The sequence below is a fragment of the Hemiscyllium ocellatum genome, chromosome 30 (assembly GCF_020745735.1).
Source record: "Hemiscyllium ocellatum isolate sHemOce1 chromosome 30, sHemOce1.pat.X.cur, whole genome shotgun sequence".
Lineage (NCBI taxonomy): Eukaryota > Metazoa > Chordata > Chondrichthyes > Orectolobiformes > Hemiscylliidae > Hemiscyllium > Hemiscyllium ocellatum.
In genome coordinates this window covers 26,462,786-26,485,880 of record NC_083430.1, presented here as the reverse complement: position 1 = coordinate 26,485,880, position 23,095 = coordinate 26,462,786, and the positions used below count along the sequence as shown (strand labels likewise).

Sequence of the window (23,095 nt, the reverse complement as noted above, 5' to 3'; positions counted from 1 at the left end):
GTGAGGCAGAACCTGGGCTTTTGGAAGCACTGCTCTCTCTCCATTGTGGTAGAAACCTGGTCATTAGGTATGAACACACTCTCTGTCATTGTACCTGGTGCAGGTCTGGCTCATTCCCAAAATCTGCACCATTGCAGTCCACAAGCCATCTTCCACTTCATCTAGATGTCTAAGATAGACCATGTCCCACGGCCACCACGTACAAAGCTCAGGTTTGGGGTGGGGAAGATGGAGAATATTCCCCTCACCGCCCTCATCCTGATGGTCACCATTGTATGCGGCTGCATCAAGCTTCGCATAGACTTTAAGTATGCAAACACCAAGTGTCACTATGTACTGAGGTTCTACCTGTCCCTGATTTGCAAAGGACAGTGTGGTCTCCTTGCTGGGGAACACTCCAAGTAGTTGTACCATTTTGCATTAACTATTCATAATGGAGAAATTTCCAAAGACAAACACTGTTAACCACAAGTCCGACAGGAAATAGCATGTAGTGTCCTCAAGACCCTGTGGGAAAATAAGGGGGTAGATCTTGTCGGGTTGTTTGTTGAGCACACTGTCAAAATCATTTGGCAGAATGACTCATCACCAGAACTTTCCAACAAGCACCAAGACATTGCTTGGCTGATGGTGAGAAGGGCAATACCTATGAGATCCTTCTCCTGGACTCTCTGTGCCACAGCACATTGACATTGGAGTAGCTACAGAGGGGTGGAGATTGCTACACACCTCCTGCTGGAATGTGCCTTTGCAAAGGAAATCTGAGAGAGATGCAGTGATTTGTGGCGAGGCTCATCCCAAGCACCTCCATGAGCAGCACTCTATGCTGTACATGCTGTGCCCTGGGACACAGACCACTGTGCCTGGAGGACCATCAACTTGGTGAAAGACACTTTTTGGATCTGCCTGAAACTTACTGGTCTTTCAAAGTAAGGAATTGTAGACTGGCACTTTCCAAGATCCAGTACTATGGGCTGAGGGAAACTAGGGGCAGCTGCTGCCAAGGTGCAGTAGGGAAAGGCCACGATCTAATGTCTTTCTGCTTAAATTAAATGGGGTCTGTTCAGTTATTGGACTCCCAAGTTCACAAAGTATGTGTAAAATTATGTATTCTTGCATAAGTAAGAAATGCCTTTGGTTTGCTTTGGTGGATCAAGTCAAACTTCAATGTTTGTTTGTTTCTCCATAATACCACTGTAGAGGACAGAACTGCTTTAATGACTATGTCTGTATATAAGGGTATTTTATGAATAAAATATTTTTGAAATTAAGAAAATATTTTGCTAACAGGATAGTTCCTTCACTTTTTCTTGCACCAATTGAAGTGATGTCAACTGGCCTTTAAATATGGCACCAGACCCTCTAAACCAATCTTTGAGTTTTTCACCATTTGATTCATTGAGTAGCACATGTATCACTTGCACAGTTGAAAAGTTGTGAAGCACTCTATTGAATGAGAAAACTCATGGGCATAGGTAAATACGCCAACTAACACAATCACTGCCATACTTTAATTTTAGAAGAGAAAATTCTGCCCTTAGTGTCTGAATTTGCATATACAGTAGAAAACAATCATTTTGTGGTCAAGTTGTTAATATGGATATATATTCCATTGACAAGTAGAGAAGCAATGGTTCATGTAATATCTTTCGTTACCTCAGAAGTTTTCAAAACATTGTAGTGTGCTTTTAATGGGTTGTTATTGTTAATTGTAGAAGTTACATGAATTTACAATCCGGTTTGTGTTAGCATTTACCTCCATATGAATAAATACATTAACCACCCTGTTCTCATCATTCACTTCTCAAAACTATTCCTGTGAACACAGTTTCTGCCCCATTACTAGTCATAAAGTGAAGTAAACAGTCACATAATTCTCTCTGTAATGACAGGTTTCTTGTTTTCTGTTCCAAATATACCTAATCTTGTCTCTAAGGTCTGTAGCTAGGAAAACAATCTGGAAACAATCTGCTACTATCTATACTGAGTCACACCCTACCTTGTCTAAAATGCTACTGTGTTGTCTCATGATCCACATTGTTCTAATGAAAAAAAAATGGCAATCAATTTGTACACAGCAAAGTTCCAAATACAGTTTCATTAATGATCAGACAATCTGTTCTAGTGATGTTTGTTTGGACAACGTAAACCCTGCTCTGTTTCTATTTGAACAGAGCCAGAAGATATTAACTTCAATTAGAAAGGACAAATGGGACCTCAACTTAACAACTTTTCAAGAGATCAAGTATCAATCCAGTCTGTATCTTTAAAAAATGCAGTTTTGAGAAACTTGGATACGAATGGCAGGGGGAGAGAGCCTTATGATTCCACAGTAATTTTCAAGATATTTATGGGAATCGTATCTGTGAATTAATATTCATTGTCTCTGATTTAAAAAGAATATATCCAGTGCTTTTGCCACATGATACTATTTGAGAGAATGTGTTTTAACTTACATTTTGATAACAGTGATGTAATACATAGGTTCACACCACTGATTAACCATACAATGATTTTTCTGTGTCTCTGAAGCTTGGAGTGAGAGGGAGAGGAGAGGCAGGGAGAGGAAGTGCTTGAGAGGTGAGTCAATTAGTGACAATATCCTAAGCTATTTAGACACTGTGCTTTGGAACTGCTATCCTGAATACCTTCATCTTCTCTTCCTTTAAAACCTTCCTTCACCATCTTTGACCAAGCTCTTATTACCCCTTAAAAATAGAAGAGAATAGAATATATTTTATTGTCACACGTACTCCATTGTAGAAGTACTGTGAAAAGCTTTTGTAATGTTTGCCAAAATAGGATATCATAATAGGATATTACCTCCTAACATCTCCCCTTTAGGCATGGTATGCATTTTTCTCTGTGTTTCTCTGAAGATTCTTTTTCTACATTAAAGGCAATATGTAGATGCAAGTTGTTGTCTGATGAATGAAATCCTCAGATGGTTAACATGGTGAGGCATTAATGATAAAAAATTAACATTTGTCTTGTCTCTGTGCTGATGTAGTCATGGAGATAGTGCAGCCCTTGCCTGTTCATTCTAGATTATCTTGCCTGCTTTATTTCAGAAAAATGTTGTTTGAAAATGTAAAATTGTTACAATAAGTTCTTGTAATACTTGTTTTACTTTTCTGGTAGCTGCAATATGGATCATTCTGCATAAAACTTTGTTTAGGTTGAAAGATTTCTTTTTATAGCTTGTAGCTCCTTCAGTGCAATGACTAAACTAGCCATCAAGTGTACAATGATGAATAACTAGATCTACTAGCTGCAATATAATTTTAAAAGATTATCATTGTGATTTCAGAATACCTGTGGTCACTAATTGAGTATTAAGAACTATACAGCATAGAAACAGACCCTTGGACTAATTAGTTCATAATCCCAAACTTTCCTGCCTGCACTTAGCCCATTATCCCTCCAAGCCTTTCTTATTCATGAACCTATCCAAATGTTTTTTAAACATTGTAACTGTACATGCATTCACCACTTTCTCTGGCGGTTTATTCCATTCCTCGTGTCCTTTTTAAATCTTTCTCCTCTCACCTTAAAAGTATAACCCTGGTCTTAAACTCCTCCACCCGAGGAAAAGACCCTTGTCATTCACATTATCTATGCCCCTAAGGATTTGAATATTCTCAATAAGGTCACCCTCAACCTCTTAAGCTCTAGTAAAAAAAGTGCCAGTCTTTCCAGTCTATTATTATGTCTCAAATCCTCCATCCCTATCAATATTCTAGTGAATGTTTTCCGAACCCTCTCCAGTTTGATTATATCCTTCCTTATAATGGTTACTAACTGCACACAGTACTGTAGAAGAGGCCTCACCAATATCCAGTGCAACCTCAACATGACTCCTTCACTCAAAGGTGTAAGCAATGAGGGCAAGCATGCTGAACACCTTCTTAACTAGCTGTCTACTCTGATGCAAATTTTAAAGAATCATGTACCTGAACCCCTAAGTCTCTCTCTGTTCTAACATACTACCAAAGTTTACAGGTAAATTATTTTCCATTTGATTTCATCTAAATGAGCTTTGACGTTAGAGAACTGGTTCTATATTTTTCATGCCTTCAAACATGCCCTCATTTTAGACAATTTATTAAACAGTAGAAAATTAATCTTATTGCGAAATTTGAACTAGCATTTTCCATATAATGAAGGTTCATTATATTATTTGAGAATTTATTCCCTAACAATAGATTCCATTTGTCTTCCTAAAATGTGGTGTGGTGGGAATGGGTTTCAGTTTAAGGTGCACTGGCACCAGTACTCAGATAGAAGGAAACTGTTTCAGTGGAAGAGAATTCACTTGAAATGGTACTGGGACTAAAGCCTCAGTGAATCAAATAACTGAGGACCTAGAGGAGGCTTTAAATTATTGGGGGGGGGGTGGAGTGGGAGGCATTCAGGATGAGGGTAGATAGCCTTACAAAGCAAAGGATATGGTAGCATTGCAGGATGACTATTTTGATAATGATACCCGGATTGGACAGAAAGGGACAGAGTGTACTGCATTTCAAAAGCAGCAAATAGGATCATAGCATCAACATAAATGGTGTAAAGGCAAATTTAATAGTTCTTTACTTAAATACATCTCAATGGGTATGATCTCATAGCCATTATGGAGACATGGTTACAAGGACATCAAACTGGAACTAAATGTTCAGAAGTTTGTGACTTTTCAAAAGGATAGGCAGGAAGAGTGGTGGAGTAGCTTTGCTATTATGAGATGGAATAAGTATGATAGCAAGAAATTATTTAGGATCAGATGATGTAGGATCCAAATGATTGGAGGAAGGAGTAATAAATGGAAGATAACACTGGAGGGAATAGTCCCTTGACAGTATCTATTCTGTATGACATAGAATAAATCAGAAGATACTAAAGGCATGTAAAACATCAGTAATTTAATCATGGATAAACTTAGTCTTTATGTAGATTTGGAACGTTAAATTGGTACAGGTAGCCAGAAAGAAGAATTCGTAGAGTGTTGAATTGAATTGAATTTATTGTCACGTGTACTGAGGCAGATTAAAAAGCTTTATCTTGCCAGCAAAACGGGCAGATCACAGAATTAAGTAGCATAGGTAAACAGTGGCAAAAACAAAAACACAGGTAAAGGCGAATGTTAAGAGTTTGTGAGTCCATTCAGTATTCTAACAACAGTCGGGTAGAAACTGTTACGGAACCAGCTAGTGCATATGTTCAGGCTTCTGTACCTTCTCCCGATGATAGAGTTTGTAGAAAAACATTGCCAAGGTGGCATGGATCTTTGTGTATTTGGGACATATCAATATTGTGTGGATCCAACCAGGGATCAGTCTATTTTGGATCTGATAATGTGTAATGTGGCAGATTTAACAAATGACATCAGAGTAATATCCCCTGGGAAACAATGACCATTATGTTTAGCATCTCACTGAGAATGAGAAATTTGGGTGGGAAACAACTGAGCTATACTGAACTAAGGGTAATCACGTAGCAATGAAGGTAGAGTTGGCAGGAGTCAGCTGGGAAAAGAGTTTAGCAGAAAAACAAAAAAAGGAGAGAAAAAAACTATAAGGGCAAACAAGCAAGTAATTATAAACAAAGACTGTAAAAGCTTCTCTAAATATATTAAACAGAAGAGAGAAGCCAAAGTGAATATAGGAACTTTAGAGAATTAGGCTAGGGAAATAATATTGAAGAACCAGGAAATGACAGGGGACTTAAATAAATATTCTATATTAGTCTTCACAATAGAACATACTAATAGCATTCCAAAAATTGAGAAGGTTTTCTCTAATTTGTTTTGTTTAGTGTTGACAAAGGTGTCATCCATGTAGCGGACCCAAAGTTTGGGTTGGATGGTTGGCAGACCTGCATTACTGCCTCTGCTAAGAACCCTGATATCGGAGATCCCACGGTGTACAATTGGTTTGTCTGTAGGTCACATACAGATGAAGAAGGACAGCACTTCAACTGGAACAACACATTATTCCTCGGACAAGCCAAACAGAGACACGCACGAGAATTCGAAGAAGCATAGCATTTCAACCGGAAATCTATCAACAAACGGACTTGGACCCCATTTACCACCTTCTGAGAAAAAGAACAGGACATGACATCACCACAGGAAATAATGTCACCAACCCAAGGAACCCTACACACCTAAATAAAAAGCGCGCCATATCACCAGTGCTTCACCAGAGGCTCACTGATGATGTTACTTAGTATGGTGACAAAATGTCTGAAGACAAATCTTCCAGCTCAGTGAACAAACTTACATCCAGAACCTCAACCTGAGCTACAAATCTTTTCAAAACTCAATATACAGTTTTGTTAAGCAAAGGTAAAAGATACGGGCCCGTACAGTTCCTGTATTCACTTTGGCTTCTCTCTTCTGTTTAATATATTTAGAGAAGCTTTTACAGTCTTTGTTTATAATTACTTGCTTGTTTGCCCTTATAGTTTTTTTCTCTCCTTTTTTTGTTTTTCTGCTAAACTCTTTTCCCAGCTGACTCCTGCCAACTCTACCTTCATTGCTACGTGATTACCCTTAGTTCAGTTTAGCTCAGTTGTTTCCCACCCAAATTTCTCATTCTCAGTGAGATGCTAAACATAATGGTCATTGTTTCCCAGGGGATATTACTCTGATGTCATTTGTTAAATCTGCCACATTACACATTATCAGATCCAAAATAGACTGATCCCTGGTTGGATCCACACAATATTGATATGTCCCAAAGATGGTCTCATTGAATGGTGGAACAGGTTTGAGGGGCTGTTCAGAAAACCCTCCACACCCAGAATTATCTCATATACATTCTCTGGACTGTGTCCAATGCCAGTTAATGACCTGAAATAAGAGTCAAAAAACTATTCACAAAGTTACAGCTGTAGTCTGGCTGGTGCCTTGTAAAGCTTTAGCAAGACTTTCCTATTTTACACTTAATTTCCTTTGAAATACAATCCAACAGTCCATTTGCCATTCCTATTACCTGTTGAACTTGGATGTTAACTATTTGTGATTCATGCACAAGGACTCCCAAATCCTCAGTGCTACAAGCTTTCTGTAATCTTTGCCCATTTAAATAATATTCTGTTCTTCTTGCCAAAGTGCATAATCTCACGATTTTTCACAAGATGTGATATTATTTTTGGTTCTTTTTCTCAGAGGTTGGTAAATGGGGTCCAAATCAATGTGCTTATTGATGGAATTCCAGTTTGAATGCCAGGCCCCTAGGATTCCCATGTGTGTCTTTGTTTAGCCTGTCCTAGGATGGATGTGTTGTCTCAGTCGAAGTGGTGTCCTTCTTCGTCTGTATGTAAGGATATTTGTGATAGTTGGTCATGTCTTTCGGTGGCTAGTTGGTGCTCATGTATCCTGGTGGCTAGTTTCCTGCTTGCCTGTCCAATGTAGTGTTTGTTGCAATCCTTGCAGGGTATTTTGTATATGACATTTGTTTTGCTGGCTGTTGATACACGGTCATTTAGGTCATCAGTAGCTGTTTCAGTGTGTTGGTAGCCCACAAACCTATCAACACACACAAACAGCTGCTGATGAACTAGGATACACGAGCACCAACTAGCCACCAAAAGACATGACCAACTATCACTAATTTCCTTATGCACAGATGGAGAAGGACACCAGTTCAACCAGTGCAACACAACCATCCTAGGACATGCTAACCAAAGACACGCATGGGAATTCCTAGAGGCCTGGCATTCAAACCGGAGGTTCATCAATAAACACATCGAATTGGACCCCATTTACCAACCACTAAGAAAAAGAACCAGAAATGATACCACCCATCATTACAGACCAAAACACATACATAGGAAGCGGGACAGAACACCATTGCTTCACTGGAGGTTCAACTGATGATGTTACTAGCATGGTGACGAAACACCTGAGAACAAACCTACCAGCTCAGCAAGCAAATTTACAACCTGATAACAGACTTTCACCTGTCCACTACCTTCATCACATTTTCAAAAAATTTAGTGAGGTTTGTCAGGCATGGTCTACATGCCATGAATCCATCTGGCTCTCCCTGATTAACTGAAAGATTGTGAGGTGTTAAGTTAGCCCATCTTCATTATAAACACCAATAATTTCCCCACCCCAGATGTTAGGCTAACTGGTCAGTAATTCTGTGGTTTTCCTCTTTCGACCTTCTTAAAAATCGGAACTTTCATTTGCAATTTTCCAATCCATAGGGATGAATTCTGTATCTAGGAAACTCAGAAACATTATAGTTAGGGCATCACAATGTGCTCACCCATTTCCTTTAACATTTCCGATGGAAACCGTCAGGTTTTGGGATTTGTCACTTTTTAAGTTCATTAATTTCTTCATTACTTATGTACTCAGAGTTTAGAAGAATGAGAGAGCTTATTGAAGCAAATGAGTTTCATAGAGGGTTTTGTAGGATAGATGGGAGAGGTTGTTACCCTTCTTGGAGAGTCTAGGACCAAAAGGCATATCTCAGAGTAAGCATATCTCCATCTCATATAAGATGGAGATGAGGAGGAATTTCTTATTTCATAGGGATGAGAGTCTGTGGAATTCTTTTACTGCAGAGGGCTGTAAAGTCTGGGTTAACCAAAGTCATTTTCTCGTAAACATGGGGTACAGCGTTTTTGCAGCCAGAACTGCACCTTGTCTTAAAGTGAAGGCTGGTCTCTTGATATTAGTTCCCTTCCCCGCCTCCCCCCCCCACCCTTTGCCCCAATAGATATGCAGCCAATTAATTGTGTGAATAGCACTGTCTGCATGGACAAATCAATCTAGTCGGAAGAGCGCAGTAATATTTTAGGCCTCCTGCATCATTACCAACTGGCACAAGTTGTTTGCAACCTGCCCTTTGCATGTGTGTTTATGATAGTGATATTGTAGATTGTATTGTCAGCTGAGCCATACACCAGGAGGGAGAGGGATATTTTCTTCTGAAAACAAAGACATTGTAAAGACTAAATTGGAATATCTCTCTGGACATTAGTATAATATTAAAGAATTAAACCGCACTGACTGAACATTCTGGAAGTGGTGGGTGGAGATGACATTCATGCAGGAATGCGGATGACTCCCACTCCATTTCGACAGTCATTTGCTACTACTCCCCTACTATTAGCAAATTAAACTATTATTCAATCTCTTCTATTCAGAAATGCTTTCATAGCCATCCCCTGAAGCTAAGTATGTTGCACCTGCATTGTCTTGAGGAATCACTGAGTCAGGAAACTATCTATATAACGATTCCCCAGGAATAGGGCATTTACATTTGCATTATCTCCGAGGATTATCTCATCCTACCATTGTACCTAGGGTAAAATGTGTCTATGAGGGAGTGGCTGGGGGTTGTCTTGAGTGGCATGTGACTGTGGGTGAGTGGCCAGAGTATCTATAAGCATTACCAACTGACCTGTATAAAGGGGATGTGTTTTCTTTGTTCAGGGCCCATTTTGACTCGACTTCACACGCCTGCGAAGAGGATCAAGGGGGGGTCATCTAGCTTGTATAAGCTTTAATAAACTTTAACTGTTTGCAGAAGTTGGTGTTTATGAATTGCACCTTGTGTGTGAAACCTCAAGAAAAGAACCTAACAATTGTACCAATAAATATATTTGGTTTTGTTTCAGATCTCCAGTATCTGCAGTTCTTTGTTTTATTGTACCAATGAGGTTCATTAACTCTCTCATTTATGGCATAAGTGGCTGAGGAGAAATTTTTGAATGCCACAAGTTATGATGAAGCAGAATTCACAATCAAAAGGGATATGAGAACCAGATTTGATGGTGACTTCCAAATAAAAGTTGAATAAATACTTTAAAAAAGATTTAAAATATTTAAATAGGAAAGGGCAAGGAAAACAACTAATTAGACAACTCTTCAAAAAGCCAGAGCCAGCATGATAGTGGGGAACACATTGGAGCCTATTAGTTTTAAAATAGTGATGGAAAAGGATAGACTGGATCTAAAAGTTAAAGTTCTAAATTGGAGGAAGGCCAATTTTGAAGGTATTAGGCAAGAACTTTCAAAAGTTGATATGGCGGGGTGGGTGCAGATGTTTGTTGGTAAAGGAACTGCTGGAAAATGGGAAACCTTCAAAAATGAGATAATAAGAGTCAAGAGATGGTATGTACCCGGATGTAAGTTTGCTCACTGAGCTGGAAGGTTCGTTTTCAGATGTTTCTTCACCATATTAGGTAACCGGTGAAGCACTGTTGTTGGTGACTCACTTTCTATTTATGTGTTATGGGGTCCTTGGCTTGGTGACATCATGTCCTGTGGTGATGTCATTTCCTGTTCTTTTTCTCAGATGGTGGTAAATGGGGTCCAAGTCAATGTGTTTGTTGATGGAGTTCTGGTTGGAATGCATGTGTGGAACCGCAGGAGACGGGGGAGATTCTAAATGAATATTTTGCATTGGTGATTACTGTGCAGAAGGATATAAAAGGTAGAGAACATGGAGAAATAAATAGCGACATCCTGAAAATGTCCATATTTCAGAGGTGGTGATGCTCTGGTGGATAATCCCTGGGATCTGATCAAATATACCCAAAAACCCTGTGGGAAGGTAGAGAAGTGATTTTTGGGCCCTTTGCTGAGATATTTGTATCATTGATGCAGGTGTGATGCTGGAAGACTGGAGGTTGGCTAACGTGGTGCCACGAATTAAGAAAGGTGGTAAGGAAAAGCCAGGAAACTATAGACTGGTGAGCCTGACATCAGTGGTGGGCAAGTTGTTGGAGGGAATCCTAAGGAACAGGATTTATATGTATTTAGAAAGGAAAGGAAAAGATTGATGACGGTTAGTCAACGTGGCTTTATGCGTGAGAAACCATGTCTCACAAATTTGATTGAGTCTTTTGAGGAAGTAACAAAGAGGATTAATGAGGGGAGAACGGTGGATGGAATCTATATGGAAGTTCAGTAAGGCATTCAACAAGGTTCCTCATGGTAGACCAGGTAGGAAGGTTAGATCACATGGAATACAGGGAGAACTAGCCATTTGGATACAGAACTGACTCAAAGGTAGAAGACAGAGAGTGGTGGTGGAGGGTTGCCTTTCAGACTGGAGACTTGTGACCAGCCATGTGCCTCAAGGATTGGTGCTGGGTCCACTGCTTTTTGTCATTTATATAAATGATTTGGAATGTGAACATAAGAGGTATGGTTAGTAAGTTTGCAGATGACACCAGAAATTGGAGGTGTAATGGTCGGTGGAGAAGGTTACCTCAGAGTAAAATGGGATCTTGATCAGATGGGCCAGTGGGCCGAGGAATAGCATTTGGAGTTTAATTTAGATAAATGTGAGGTGCTTCATTTTGGAAAGGCAAATCAGGGCAGGACTTATATACTTAATAGTAAGATCCTGGGTAGTGATGTTACAGAAAGAGACCTTGGAGGTCATAATTCCTTGAGAGTGGAATCCCAGGTAGTTAGGATAGTGAAGAAGGCGTTTGTTATGCTTGCCTTTAATGGTCATTGAGTATTGGGGTTGGGAGGTCATGTTATGGCTGTAGAGAACATTGGTTAGGCCATTTTGAAATACTGAATGCAATTCTGGTCTCCTTGCTGTAGAAAAGATGTTATTAAGCTTGCAATTGTTCAGAATAGATTTACAAGAATGTTGACAGGACTGGACGGCTTAAGCTATAGGGAGAGGCTAAATAGGCTGGGGCAATTTTCTTTGGAGCATTGGAGGCTGTGGGGTGACCTTATAGAGGTTTATAAAATCATGAGGGCATGGAAAAGGCAAATAGACAAGGTCTTTTCCCCATGTTGGGGAGTCCAAAACTAGAGTGCATAGGTTTAAGGTGAGAGGGGAAAGATTTAAAAGAGGTCCAGGCAACTTTTTCACACAGAGGGTGGTGCGTGTATGGAATGAGCTGCCAAAGGAAGTGCTGGAGGCTGGTACAATTACAACATTTAAAAGGCATCTGGATGAGCGTATGACCAGGAAAGGTTTAGACGAATGCAGGCCAAATGCTGGCAAATGGGACTCAATTGATTTAGGGTATCTGATCGGTGTGGTCAAGTTGGACCAAAGGGTCTATTTCCGTACTGTACAGCTCTCATGTTCCCTTTTTGCCCTCCTGATTTCCCTCTTATGTGCAATCCAACTGCCTTTATACTCTTCTAAGGATTCGCTCGATCTGTCCTGACGTATGCTTCCTTCTGTTTCTTAACAAACACCTCAATTTCTGTAGTCATCTAGCATTCCCTATACCTAGCACTCTCTCCTTTCACCCTAACAGGAATATACTTTCTCTGGACTCTCCTTATCTCATTTCTGATGGCTTTCCATTTTCCAGCAGTCTCTTTACCTGCGAACATCTGTGCCCGATCAGCTTTTGAAATTTCTTGCCAAAGTTCCTATCTAGTGCAAATTTTATGCTAGTTTTGTCTTTATACCAATGATTAATATGTTATTAGATAACTCCAGTGAGGAGACCCAATTTCATTTACAGAAGATTCAGTTTTAGTCTAGGTCACTCATACTCGAGGTTTGGTCTGCTTTACAGGACTTCCCAAATGTGTAGCCATTTTTACTAGTGGGTATGGTGCATGGGGGAGAATAATATTGAGCCGAAAGGCCTGTGGATGCTGTAAATCAGAAACAAAAACAGAAATTGCTGGAAAGCTCCGAATCCGAAACTTTAACTCTAATTTCTCTCCACTGATGCTAACAGACCGATCGAGCTTTTCCAGCAATTTCTGTTTTTAATACTGAGCTGAGTTGATCCAAGCTTATGTTAGGAGTAGGGTCGGCTCCAAAACCGCAGCCCAAAGACTTAAAAGAGAAAGAAGAGGTAGCCTGCTCGGTCTAGTCCTGTCTGGTCACTAGAGGCCATTGGAAAAACTATACTGGTGAGCTGATCGAGATACCTCAATGTCCCGGCTCCGCCGGGCATGGAGCGACCCCAGATTGTCCGCCTCTTAATCCCTAAGAATGAAGCCTATTGCTACCGGCTGCCCCTTCAGTGTCTGATGGGGACTCTGACAAGTTAATGAAAAGCTCTAGGTGCAGCTTTAGATTTGCACGCCGTTCCCGCCCTCCCTTTCAAGTCAGGACCTTTCCGTTGAAATGTGAATGTAGTCTAAAGGTGATCTAGCGCAAAGATAATGTACTTAATCCTCGATTATACTTTAGAAATCACGGCCACGATAAATACTGAGCAGAAATCAGAACGAACTTTGGGGGCAGGTGGAATGTGAGTAGTACAGGAATCTTAAATTTAGTTTTTCCGATTTTCAATTTGCAGCCGGTTGGGAGGGCACGGCCGTGTGGAACTGAGAGTAGATTACAGTGAGAGAAACGAATTTGTTCGAGGGAGTGGAGAAAATAGTTTTTCAGTCGTTCCTGGTTCACAACAAATGGAAATTACTCCAGCCCTTCTTGCCTCACTTCCGCTTTCTGAAACTCAGACTGCGTAGAGACATTAAAGTTAAAGGTAAGTAAAATTCTACATATTAAACAAAACTCGATTACTACACCATCAGGTGATTAACTGCATAGTAAATGGATGACTGACCGCAGTAATTACAGCTCTCTGAGTATTGGGTCATGAGGTCATGCATCTATGTGAAATTCAGAAATCCGCCCCAGTGATTTTTTTTCACTCTGTAGTCACAAAGCATTGAGCTTTAAAAATGTAATGTTGATTATTTGTAGTGAAGATTGTTTAAAAAGAAACTACAATATAGCGGCGAATACCTCAAGTTCCTTTCAATAAAACCAGAAAGTGCTAGTGAAAACAGATCTGGTAGGGCCTGGAGAATGAAACAAAATTAAGGTTTCAACTCTCCTTTTAAGAATGTTCTATGTATCAATTAGATCACTCCTCATTCTTCCTATAGTTCACTCCTCATTCTTCCTAACTCTGGGGAATTCAGTGTCCTCAGGACATTAATGTCATCCCAGGATTTGTCATTAGAAACAAGGAGCAGGAGTAGACCCTTCAAGCCTGCTCTGCCACTCATTATGATCCTCTGACTCAATGCTCTCATCACCCCACTTCCTCCCACCCCCACCTCCTCAGGGATCTTTTGATTCCTTTAGCCAAAAAGTTATGTCTGCCTGCTTCTTGAAAGCACAATGTTTTGGTCTCAACCACGTTCTGTGCTGGTGAATTGCACAGACTCGCTACTCTGTAAGTGAAGAAATTTCTTCTTATCTCGTCCTAAAAGGTTTACTCTTATCCTTAAATTATGACTTGTGATTCTGGACTTTCCCCACCATCAGTAACATCCTTTCTGCATCTACCCTGTCTTGTCCTGTTAGAAATTTAAATCGGTTTCTACAATATTTTGTGCTGCTGCATTACTGCCTTGTTTAGGAATTGCACCGTTTCGGATTATAAGACCCTACGACGGATAATGAGGACAGCTGAGATCATCAGGGTCTCTCTTCCCACTATTACAGACATTGGCACCACACACTGCATCTGAAAGGCTAAGAGCATTGTGGAAGAACCCACATACCCCTCACTTAATCTCTCTCTCTCTCTTAAACTAGCAGTCATTAGTCCTGTCATCCCAGAAATCATTTTGGTAAACATTTGCTACACTCTCTCTAGCAAGAACATTCTTCCTCAGATCTGAAGATCAAATCTGTATACAATATTCCACAATAAACCATTCAGAAAAGTTAAAAATCACACAACACCAGGTTATAGTCCAACAGGTGAAATTGGAAGCACTAGCTTTCGGTGTGCTGCTCCTTCGTCAGATGGTTGGTGAAAGACCAGTGCTCTGAAAGTTAGTGCTTTCAATTAAACCTGTTAGATTATAACCTGGTGTCGTGTGGTTTTTAACTTTGTACACCCCAGTCCAATACCGGCATCTCCAAATCATGACTACAATTCAGAAAACAAATTCACAAAACCTGTTTATTCCTACTCTTTGTTTCCTGTATGTTAACCAATTTTCTATCCATCTCAAGCTTCACCACAGGCACATGATAATGTTACCAGAATGGTTATGAAACATCTGAAAACAAACCTTCCAGCTCATCAAGCAACCTTACATCTACTAGTTATATAGAGTCATAGAGTTGTACAGTGCAGAAACAGACCCTTCTGTCCAAATCATCCATGCAGACCTCTTATCCTAAACTAACCTAATCCCATTTGCCAGCATTTGGGCCATATCCCTCTGAACCCTTCCTATTCATGTACCCAGCCTTTTAAATGGTACTTTTTGTCGATTGGCTTGATGAGTGGGAGAAAGTGAGGACTGCAGATGCTGGAGATCAGAGTCAAAAAGTGCAGTGCTGGAAAAGCACAGCTGGTCAGGCAGCATCCGAGGAGCAGGAAAGTCGATGTTCCAATCATAAGCTGTTCATCAGGAATGTGGGGGTGGAGAGGAGGCTGAGAGATAAATGGGAGGAGGATAGGGCTGGGGTTAAGGTAGCTGGGAATGCGATAGGTAGGTGAAGATGGGGGTGATGGTGATAGGTCAGAATGGAGGATGGAGTGAGTAAGTGGGAAGGAAGATGGATAGGTAGGACAGTTCAAGAAGGTAGTGCTGAGTTGGAGGGTTGGATCTGGGATAAGATCGGGGGAGGGGAGATGAGAAAACTGGATTTGACATTGAACCCGTGTGGTTGGAGGGTCCCATGTTGGAAGACGAGGCATTCTTCCTCCAGGTCTCATGTGGCTAGAATTTGGCGGTGGGGGAGGCCCAGGACTTGAATGTCCTTGGCGGAGTGCGAGGGGGAGTTGAAGTGTTTGGTCACAGGGCAATCGGGTTGTTTAGTGCATGTCCCAGAAATGTTCTCTGAAATGTTCCGCAAGTTGATGTCCTGTCTCCTTAATGTAGAAAAGACCATATCGAGAACAATGGACACAGTAAATGATGTGTGGAGGCGCAGAAAAACCTCTGTCGGATGTGGAAGGATCCTTTGGGGCCTTCGATGGAGGTGAGGGGGGTTGTGGTTGCATGTTTTACATCTCTTGTGATGGCAAGGGAAGGTGCCGGGAATGGAGGGTGGGTTGGTGGTGGGCGCGGACCTAACAAGGGAGTGGTGAAGGTAGTGATCTCTGCGGAACACACACAGGGCTGGGGAGGGAAATATATCTCTGGTGGTGAGGTCTGTAGGTGGCAGAAATGGTGGAGGATGATGCATTGTTTCCAGAGGTTGGTGGGATGGAAGGTGAGGACCAGGGAGTTCTATCCTTGTTGTGACTGGAGGGGTGGGGTTTAATGGCAGAGGTATGGGAATTGGAGGAGATGCGCTGGAGGGCATTGTTCACCACGTGGGAGGGGAAATTGCGGTCCTTGAAGAAGGAGGCCATATGGTATGTTCTGGAGTGGCATTGGTCCTCCTGAGAGCAGATGCAGTGGAGGTGGAAGAACTGAGAGTAAGGGATAGCGTTTTTACAGGAGGGAGTGTGGGAGTAGGTGGAGTCCAGGTAGTTGTGGAAATCGGTGGGTTTGAAGTAGATGTCCGTGTTAGTTCGTCACTGGAAATAGAGGTGGAGAGGTCCAGGATAGTCCATGTGATCTTGAGGTCAAGGTGGAAGATGTTCATGAAATGTTCATGGGAGCACAAGGTGATGCTGATACAGTCATCGATGTAGTGGAGGAAAAGATGGGGATTAGTGCCTGTATAACTGAGAAAGATGGACTGTTCAACGTACCTGACGAAGAGGCAGGCATAACTGGGGCCCACGCGGGTGCCCATGGCTACCCCTTTGGTCTGAAGGAAGTGGGAGAAACTGAAGAAGAAATTGTTGAGGGTGAGGACCAGTTCAGCCAATCAAATGAGTGTGTCAGTGGAAGGGTACTGGTAGGGTCGGCCACCACAAGAGGTGTAAAACCTGCATCCACACCTCCACACACGTCATCTACTGTGTCTATTGCTCTTGATGTGGTCAGCCCTACAGTTGGAGACAGGATGCCAACTTGAGGAATGTTTCAGAGAACATCTCTGGGACACACGCACTAAACAACCCAACCACCCTATGGCCGAACAATTCAACTCCCCCTCCCACTCCGCCAAAGACACACAAGTCCTGAACCTCCTCCACTGCCAAATTCTAGCTACCCGACGCTAGGTGGAAGGACGCCTCATCTACCCCTTGGACCCTCCAACCACATGGGATCAATGTCGATTTCACCAATTTCCTTATCTCCCCTCCCCATCTTATCTCAGATCCAACCCTCCAACTCAGCACTGCCCTTTTGAACTGTCCTACTGTCCACCTTCCTTCCCACCTATCTGCTCCACCCTTTTCTCTGATCTATCACCATCACCCCACCTTCATCTACCTATCGCATTTCCAGCTACTTTCCCCCCAACCCCGACCCCTACCCATTTATCTCTCCACCCCTTGGGCCCCTTCACATTCCTGATGAAGAACTTTTGCTCAAAATGTCGACTCTCCTGCTCCTTGGATGCTGCCTGACTAGCTGTGCTTTTCCAGCACCACATTTCTTGACTTGATAAGTGCAAAACAAAAAACAATGTTAAAACTCTCTATCTCCACAATGCACATTCTTTGTAAGGGACAAGGTCAAAAGAATTCCACAATTTCCAGTTCTTGATGTGTTATAGCTGTAAGTCTTTTCTCCATTGTTTCTGTGATGGCCTATCCTTCGTAGACAAACAGGAGGCTGGAAGAACACAGCAAGCCAGGCACTACCAGGACATGGAGAAGTCATAGTTTTGGATATAATCCTTCTTCAGGACTTGGGGTGGGGGGTGAGGTTGACTTTGCCACCTTCTTATGCTGCCTGGCTTGCTGTGTTCTTCCAGCCTCCTGCTTGTCTACCTTGGATTCCAGCATCTGTAGTTTTTATTATCTTCAATTTTGTGTGTCCTTCAGCAAAGTAGTTCTGAACTTAGTAATTTGCCAGTTTGCAGCACTTGTTTGAAGACAACTCTGCACTGGAACATGAGCAAATCTCAGATGACCAAAGAGCAGAATTCACTAAGTTGATAGTCTTCCAGGTACACTTAGTGATTACTCAGCGTATGTCTCTAGGAACAGATCATGGAGCACAGAATCCTCTTTCACACATCTGCTTAAGAATGTAACGAGACAAAAACCACAAAATCTTTCCTAATCTTCTTTGAAAGGCACATTTCACAAGAAATAAATAAAAACAAAAATTGCTGGAGAACTTTCAAAACTGAAGGATCAAAGGATTCAAAATGCTTTTCGGTGTAAGCATCTACATGAGAGCCAAATAGACAATAGACAATAGATGCAGGAATAGGCCATTCTGCCCTTCGAGCCTGCACCACCATTCAATATGATCATGGCTGGTCATCCTTAATCAGTATCCTGTTCCTGCCTTATCTCCATAACCCTTGATTCCACTATCCTTGAGAGCTCTATCCAACTCTTTCTTAAATGAATCCAGAGACTGGGCCTCCACTGCCCTCTGGGGAAGAGCATTCCACACAACCACCACTCTCTGGGTGAAGAAGTTTCTCCTCATCTCTGTCTTAAATGGTCTACCCCATATTTTTAAGCTGTGTCCTCTGGTTCGGCACTCACCCATCAGCGGAAACATGTTTCCTACCTCCACAGTGTCCAATCCTTTAATAATCTTATATGTCTCAATCAGATCCCCTCTCAGTCTTCTAAACTCAAGGGTATACAAGTCCAGTCGCTCCAGTCTTTCAGTGTAAAGTAATCCTGCCATTCCAGGAATTGACCTCGTGAACCTACACTGCACTCCCTCAATAGCCAGAATGTAGTATAGCACAGTCCAACTACTCAGCGCATTCCACAACAGTGTGGCCAAACCGACAGTTGGTAACGTTGGGAATGGGTAGTAACTCAACACTTAGTAAGACTCGGTGTCTGCAGTGTGAGGTTCTACACACAGCTTGATGCAATTGCATACAATTTTGGCCATCAGGATGAGGATGATATTGGATACATTTATACTGCCTGTTTCTAGAAGTTTGAGCTTTATGTTCCTGTAAAAACAATACATTTTGGACCTTCAGATAAAGCAAAAAATGACTTTGGTGATCAACACAGCACAGGAGAAAAGAATGGTTCAGACCTGCACCATGTACAGAAATACAAAAAAGCACCTTGCACCTGATGACCATCTTCTTACCCGCAATGGAGAAGAAATGTCTTGTCACAAGCCCTGTTTTGGTTGATCATCACTAATTGCTCCTTCCAATTTTCAGTGCATATCTTAGCACCTCTGAACCTAATCCCCAATATCTTCAACTAATTTGTCTTGACAGTGAAGGGGACGCTAATGGATCAATCAGATAATTCCACAAATATATGGCCACACTCTTGCCTCCATTAACTATGGCTTACAAGGCCTATTTGAATTTGTTGCAGATGTTCACATTCGTGGCAGTTTCAGTAGTTGATGGTGACATCGTCCATGAACAGGGAGGCTTGTTCCTGAGTGCTTCCACTACCAGAGACAGTCACTCTCTCATTCCCACATTCCTCCAGAAAGTAACGGCAAAACTCCATATTTGAGAGGAACACCCTAAATCTGTAGTTTTCAACCTTGGAAGTCAAGGGATCTAGGATTTCCAGGAGAAGATGGTCACAGTATTGTTTTAAGTTCAGCTTATGCTCAATACAGACCTGAGCATTCAAACCTTCCGGTATTGTTGCAAAGTTAACCAAATCTTAGAACAGTGTTACACTTAACTGACTGTACTGTGAGTTAGCAACGAATAGGAAATTAAGCAGTTAAGTTGACATTGCAAACAGAAAATGCTGACAAGTCAGTCACCATTTCCAAAGGGGAAAGACAAGTTAATGTTTCATCTGAATGTGGACAGTTTTCAGTGGGAGTGACTCAGATCTGTGACCTTCCACGTGAGTTGCATAGACGTTAATGAATAATTTTAGTATGCATGAATCAATTTAGTTTGTGCGAATTATGCATGATCAAAAGAATCAAGGAGTTTAGAGATTTTTACTGCCTGTAATTTGTTACACTAATCCCAGATTTTTCTTTTTGTAAGTGTCACTGTTGAAGCATAGAAGAAAATGAGGATTGAAATGCTGAAGATCAGAGTCAAAAATTGTGGTGCTGGAAAAGTATAGCATTCGAGAAGCAGGAGAGTCGATGTTTCAGGCATAAGCCCTTCAACAGGAATGTTTTTCCAGCGCAACACTTTTTGTCACTGTTGAAGCATGCCAGCCTGAAGTCAGGAATGTAAAATTATTTGTCATCCCTTCAATAGTATTTGGGAATTTTTCACCAAAAAAAAACTTGAAATTCTTTTAAATAAGTATTTTACAATTTTAGAATCTCCTTCTCTGGGGCGGCACAGTGGCTCAGTGGTTATTACTGCTGCTTCATATCGCCAGGGACCCAGGTTCAATTCCAGCCTTGGGCGACAGTGTGGAGTTTGCAAATTCTCCCCATGTCTGCATGGGTTTCCTCCGGTTTCCTCCCATAGTCCAAAGATGTCAGGTAGAGTGAATGGGCCATGCTAAGTTGCCCATAATGTGCATTAGTCAGAGGGAAATGGGTAACTCTTCTGTGTGGACTTGTTTGGCCTTTTTCCACACTGTAAATAATCTAATAGATTCCCTACAATGTGGAAACAGGCCCTTTGGCCCAAAAGGTCCACACCGACCCACTGAAGCTCAACCCACTCAGACCCATTCCCCTACATTTACCCCTTCACCTAACACTTTGGGCAATTTAGCATGGCCAATTCACCTAACCTGCACATTTTTGGACTGTGGGAGGAAACCGGAGCACCCGGAGGAAACTCACACAGACACGGGGAGAATGTGCAAACTCACACAGTCACCTGAGGCAAGAATTGAACCCGGGTCTCTGGCGCTGTGAGGCAGCAGTGCTAACTACTGTGCCACCCACAATCTAATGTAATCATCTCAAACTTTATTTTGATTGTGCAATATTAGTTGGGTTAAATTGGATTTTGTGGTCTCGAATTTCTTTCTGTGCAATTTGCTCTAAGTTATCATGACCAATACAAAAGATTGAAGAACTTCAAGCATAAATCAAGTTTCCACCCACAAAATTAGTCATGCCTCCAGAGTGAATGAACCACTATTTTGAATATCTTCTCATTTGGAGTTCTTCGAGGAGGCTCTTAGCATTAAACTTTATTGTTTAGGGTACAAGGACATTAATACTTAAAACTTTTCCATACTTCTTTTGAATTCACTAAAAAACTGAGAACCAGATCATTTTCAGTTTTTTAAAAATCTGGTTAGCAGAATTTGATCTAAATTCTTATATTTGTGTGACAAACTTATTTTCAGTGTTTTCCCCCATGGCAAAAGGAATTAACTACAATTTTGAAGTAGTTAGTGGACTGTAAATGTTTTAATATTTTGTGGTGAAAGAAGCGATAACAATTCAAGACCATTTTTCTTTTCTTTGTATTAATTAAACTATGGCTGAAAATGTGTTGCTGGAAAAGCGCAGCAGGTCAGGCAGCATCCAAGGAACAGGAAATTCGATGTTTCGGGCATAAGCTCTTCCCTCATTAATTAAACTATACTAGGTTACTCCTAAGTAGATCAAGGAACATTTTCAGTGCATTTTTTTTTGAAAACATTACTCTAATGCATTATTAAAACACAATGATGTATGGAGAATTTTACTTTCAACAAAATTAGTTTGAGCAGAAACTTCTGAAACTTGAGCAATTTGCATTTCAATCTCGAATCATAGCCAAAGCAAAAATTTTCTGTTTATGGAAAAGCAAATGCCTACTCTTGTCTTGTGATTGTTGCATATTGCTTATTCCATACAATGCGACTGTGGTTCTGAAATTTGATATGGCGGCACCGTGGCTCACTGGTTAGCACCAGGATCCCACCTCGGGCGACTGTATGTGTGGAGTTTGCATATTCTCCCAGTGTCTGTGTGGGTTTCCTCCAGGTGCTCCGGTTCCCCCCCACAGTCCAAAGATGTTTAGGTCAGGTAAATTGGCCATGCTAATCGCCCATAGTGCCAGATGCATCACTCAGAGAGAAATGGGTCTGGGTGGGTTACTCTTTGGAGGGTCAGTGTGGACTAGTTGGGCCAAAGGGCCTTTTCTACACTGTAGGGATTCTAATCTAATTTAGAGAGTTATGTATTATAAATATTTGACTATTTTTACACATGTGCCTTGATTAAGGAGGGTTGTCTGCCTGCCATGTATTTGGAAATTGCTGAGCCCAGGACATTTAACTCCTAAAGACTGGGAAACCTAATTTTATTGAATGTATACATCTTTCTTGATGGTTTACTTGAAGTTTCATTGGTTTCATGGAAGTTTTGGAATTAGTTATTGTGTAGATGAATTTGAAATCAGACATCACATAAGAAGCAGGTGTAGGCCATCTGGTCCCTGGTCCATCATTCACTAAGATCATTGTTAATCTAATTATGCCTTCAATTCCACTTTTGTGTCTACCCTTTATAACCCTAGACTCCCGTCAGATCAAAAATCTGAACAGTACGGTCTTAAATATATTCAAAGACCCACTGCTGTCTGGATTACAGTCTTCTGCACAGAAAATTCCAAAGATTAACAGTCCTTTGATAGAAATTCCTTATCTTGATCATAATGGGAGACCAATTAATCTATGTTCCCAGATTCCATAATCTCTGATGAAGGGAAACATGCTATCACATCTACCTTGTCAACCCCTCCTCAGAATTATATTTCAACAAAATCACCTCTCATTTTAAATTTCAATGAGTATAGACCACTCCCCCTTACCCACCACCACCACCACATTTAGCCTTTCTTCATAAGACATTCTTTCGTTCCAGGAATCAGTTTGACGATTTTGAATCATGTTTGATATGCTATATCCTTTAAGCAAGGAAACCAAAACTGAATACAATACTCCAGGTGTTGTCTCAAAAACGTCCTGTAGGAGGTTTGTAATTGTAAGTTCCAGCAGAATTTCCCTACTTTTAAGCACCACCCACTTGCAACAAAGGTTAACATTCCATTTAACTTCCTAATTATATGCTGTGAATGCGTTTATTTCAGATTCAGATATTTCAAGATTCCTCTGTTGCACAGCATTTTGTATTCTGTTTAAATTATATTTTACTTTTTTATACTTCTTACCAATGTGGTAAGATCTCAATTTCACATATTATTCTCCATTT

At 41.1% G+C, this 23,095-nt stretch overlaps 1 long non-coding RNA gene across 1 annotated transcript; it reads left to right on the top strand.

Annotated features, from left to right (window-relative positions):
• Positions 1–12,871: 12,871 nt before the first annotated feature.
• Positions 12,872–22,802, top strand: LOC132830167 (uncharacterized). Its single transcript, XR_009646334.1, has 3 exons — positions 12,872–13,449; positions 15,818–15,917; positions 22,748–22,802. It is a non-coding gene; the product is annotated as an uncharacterized LOC132830167 (long non-coding RNA).
• The last annotated feature ends 293 nt before the right edge of the window (positions 22,803–23,095 follow it).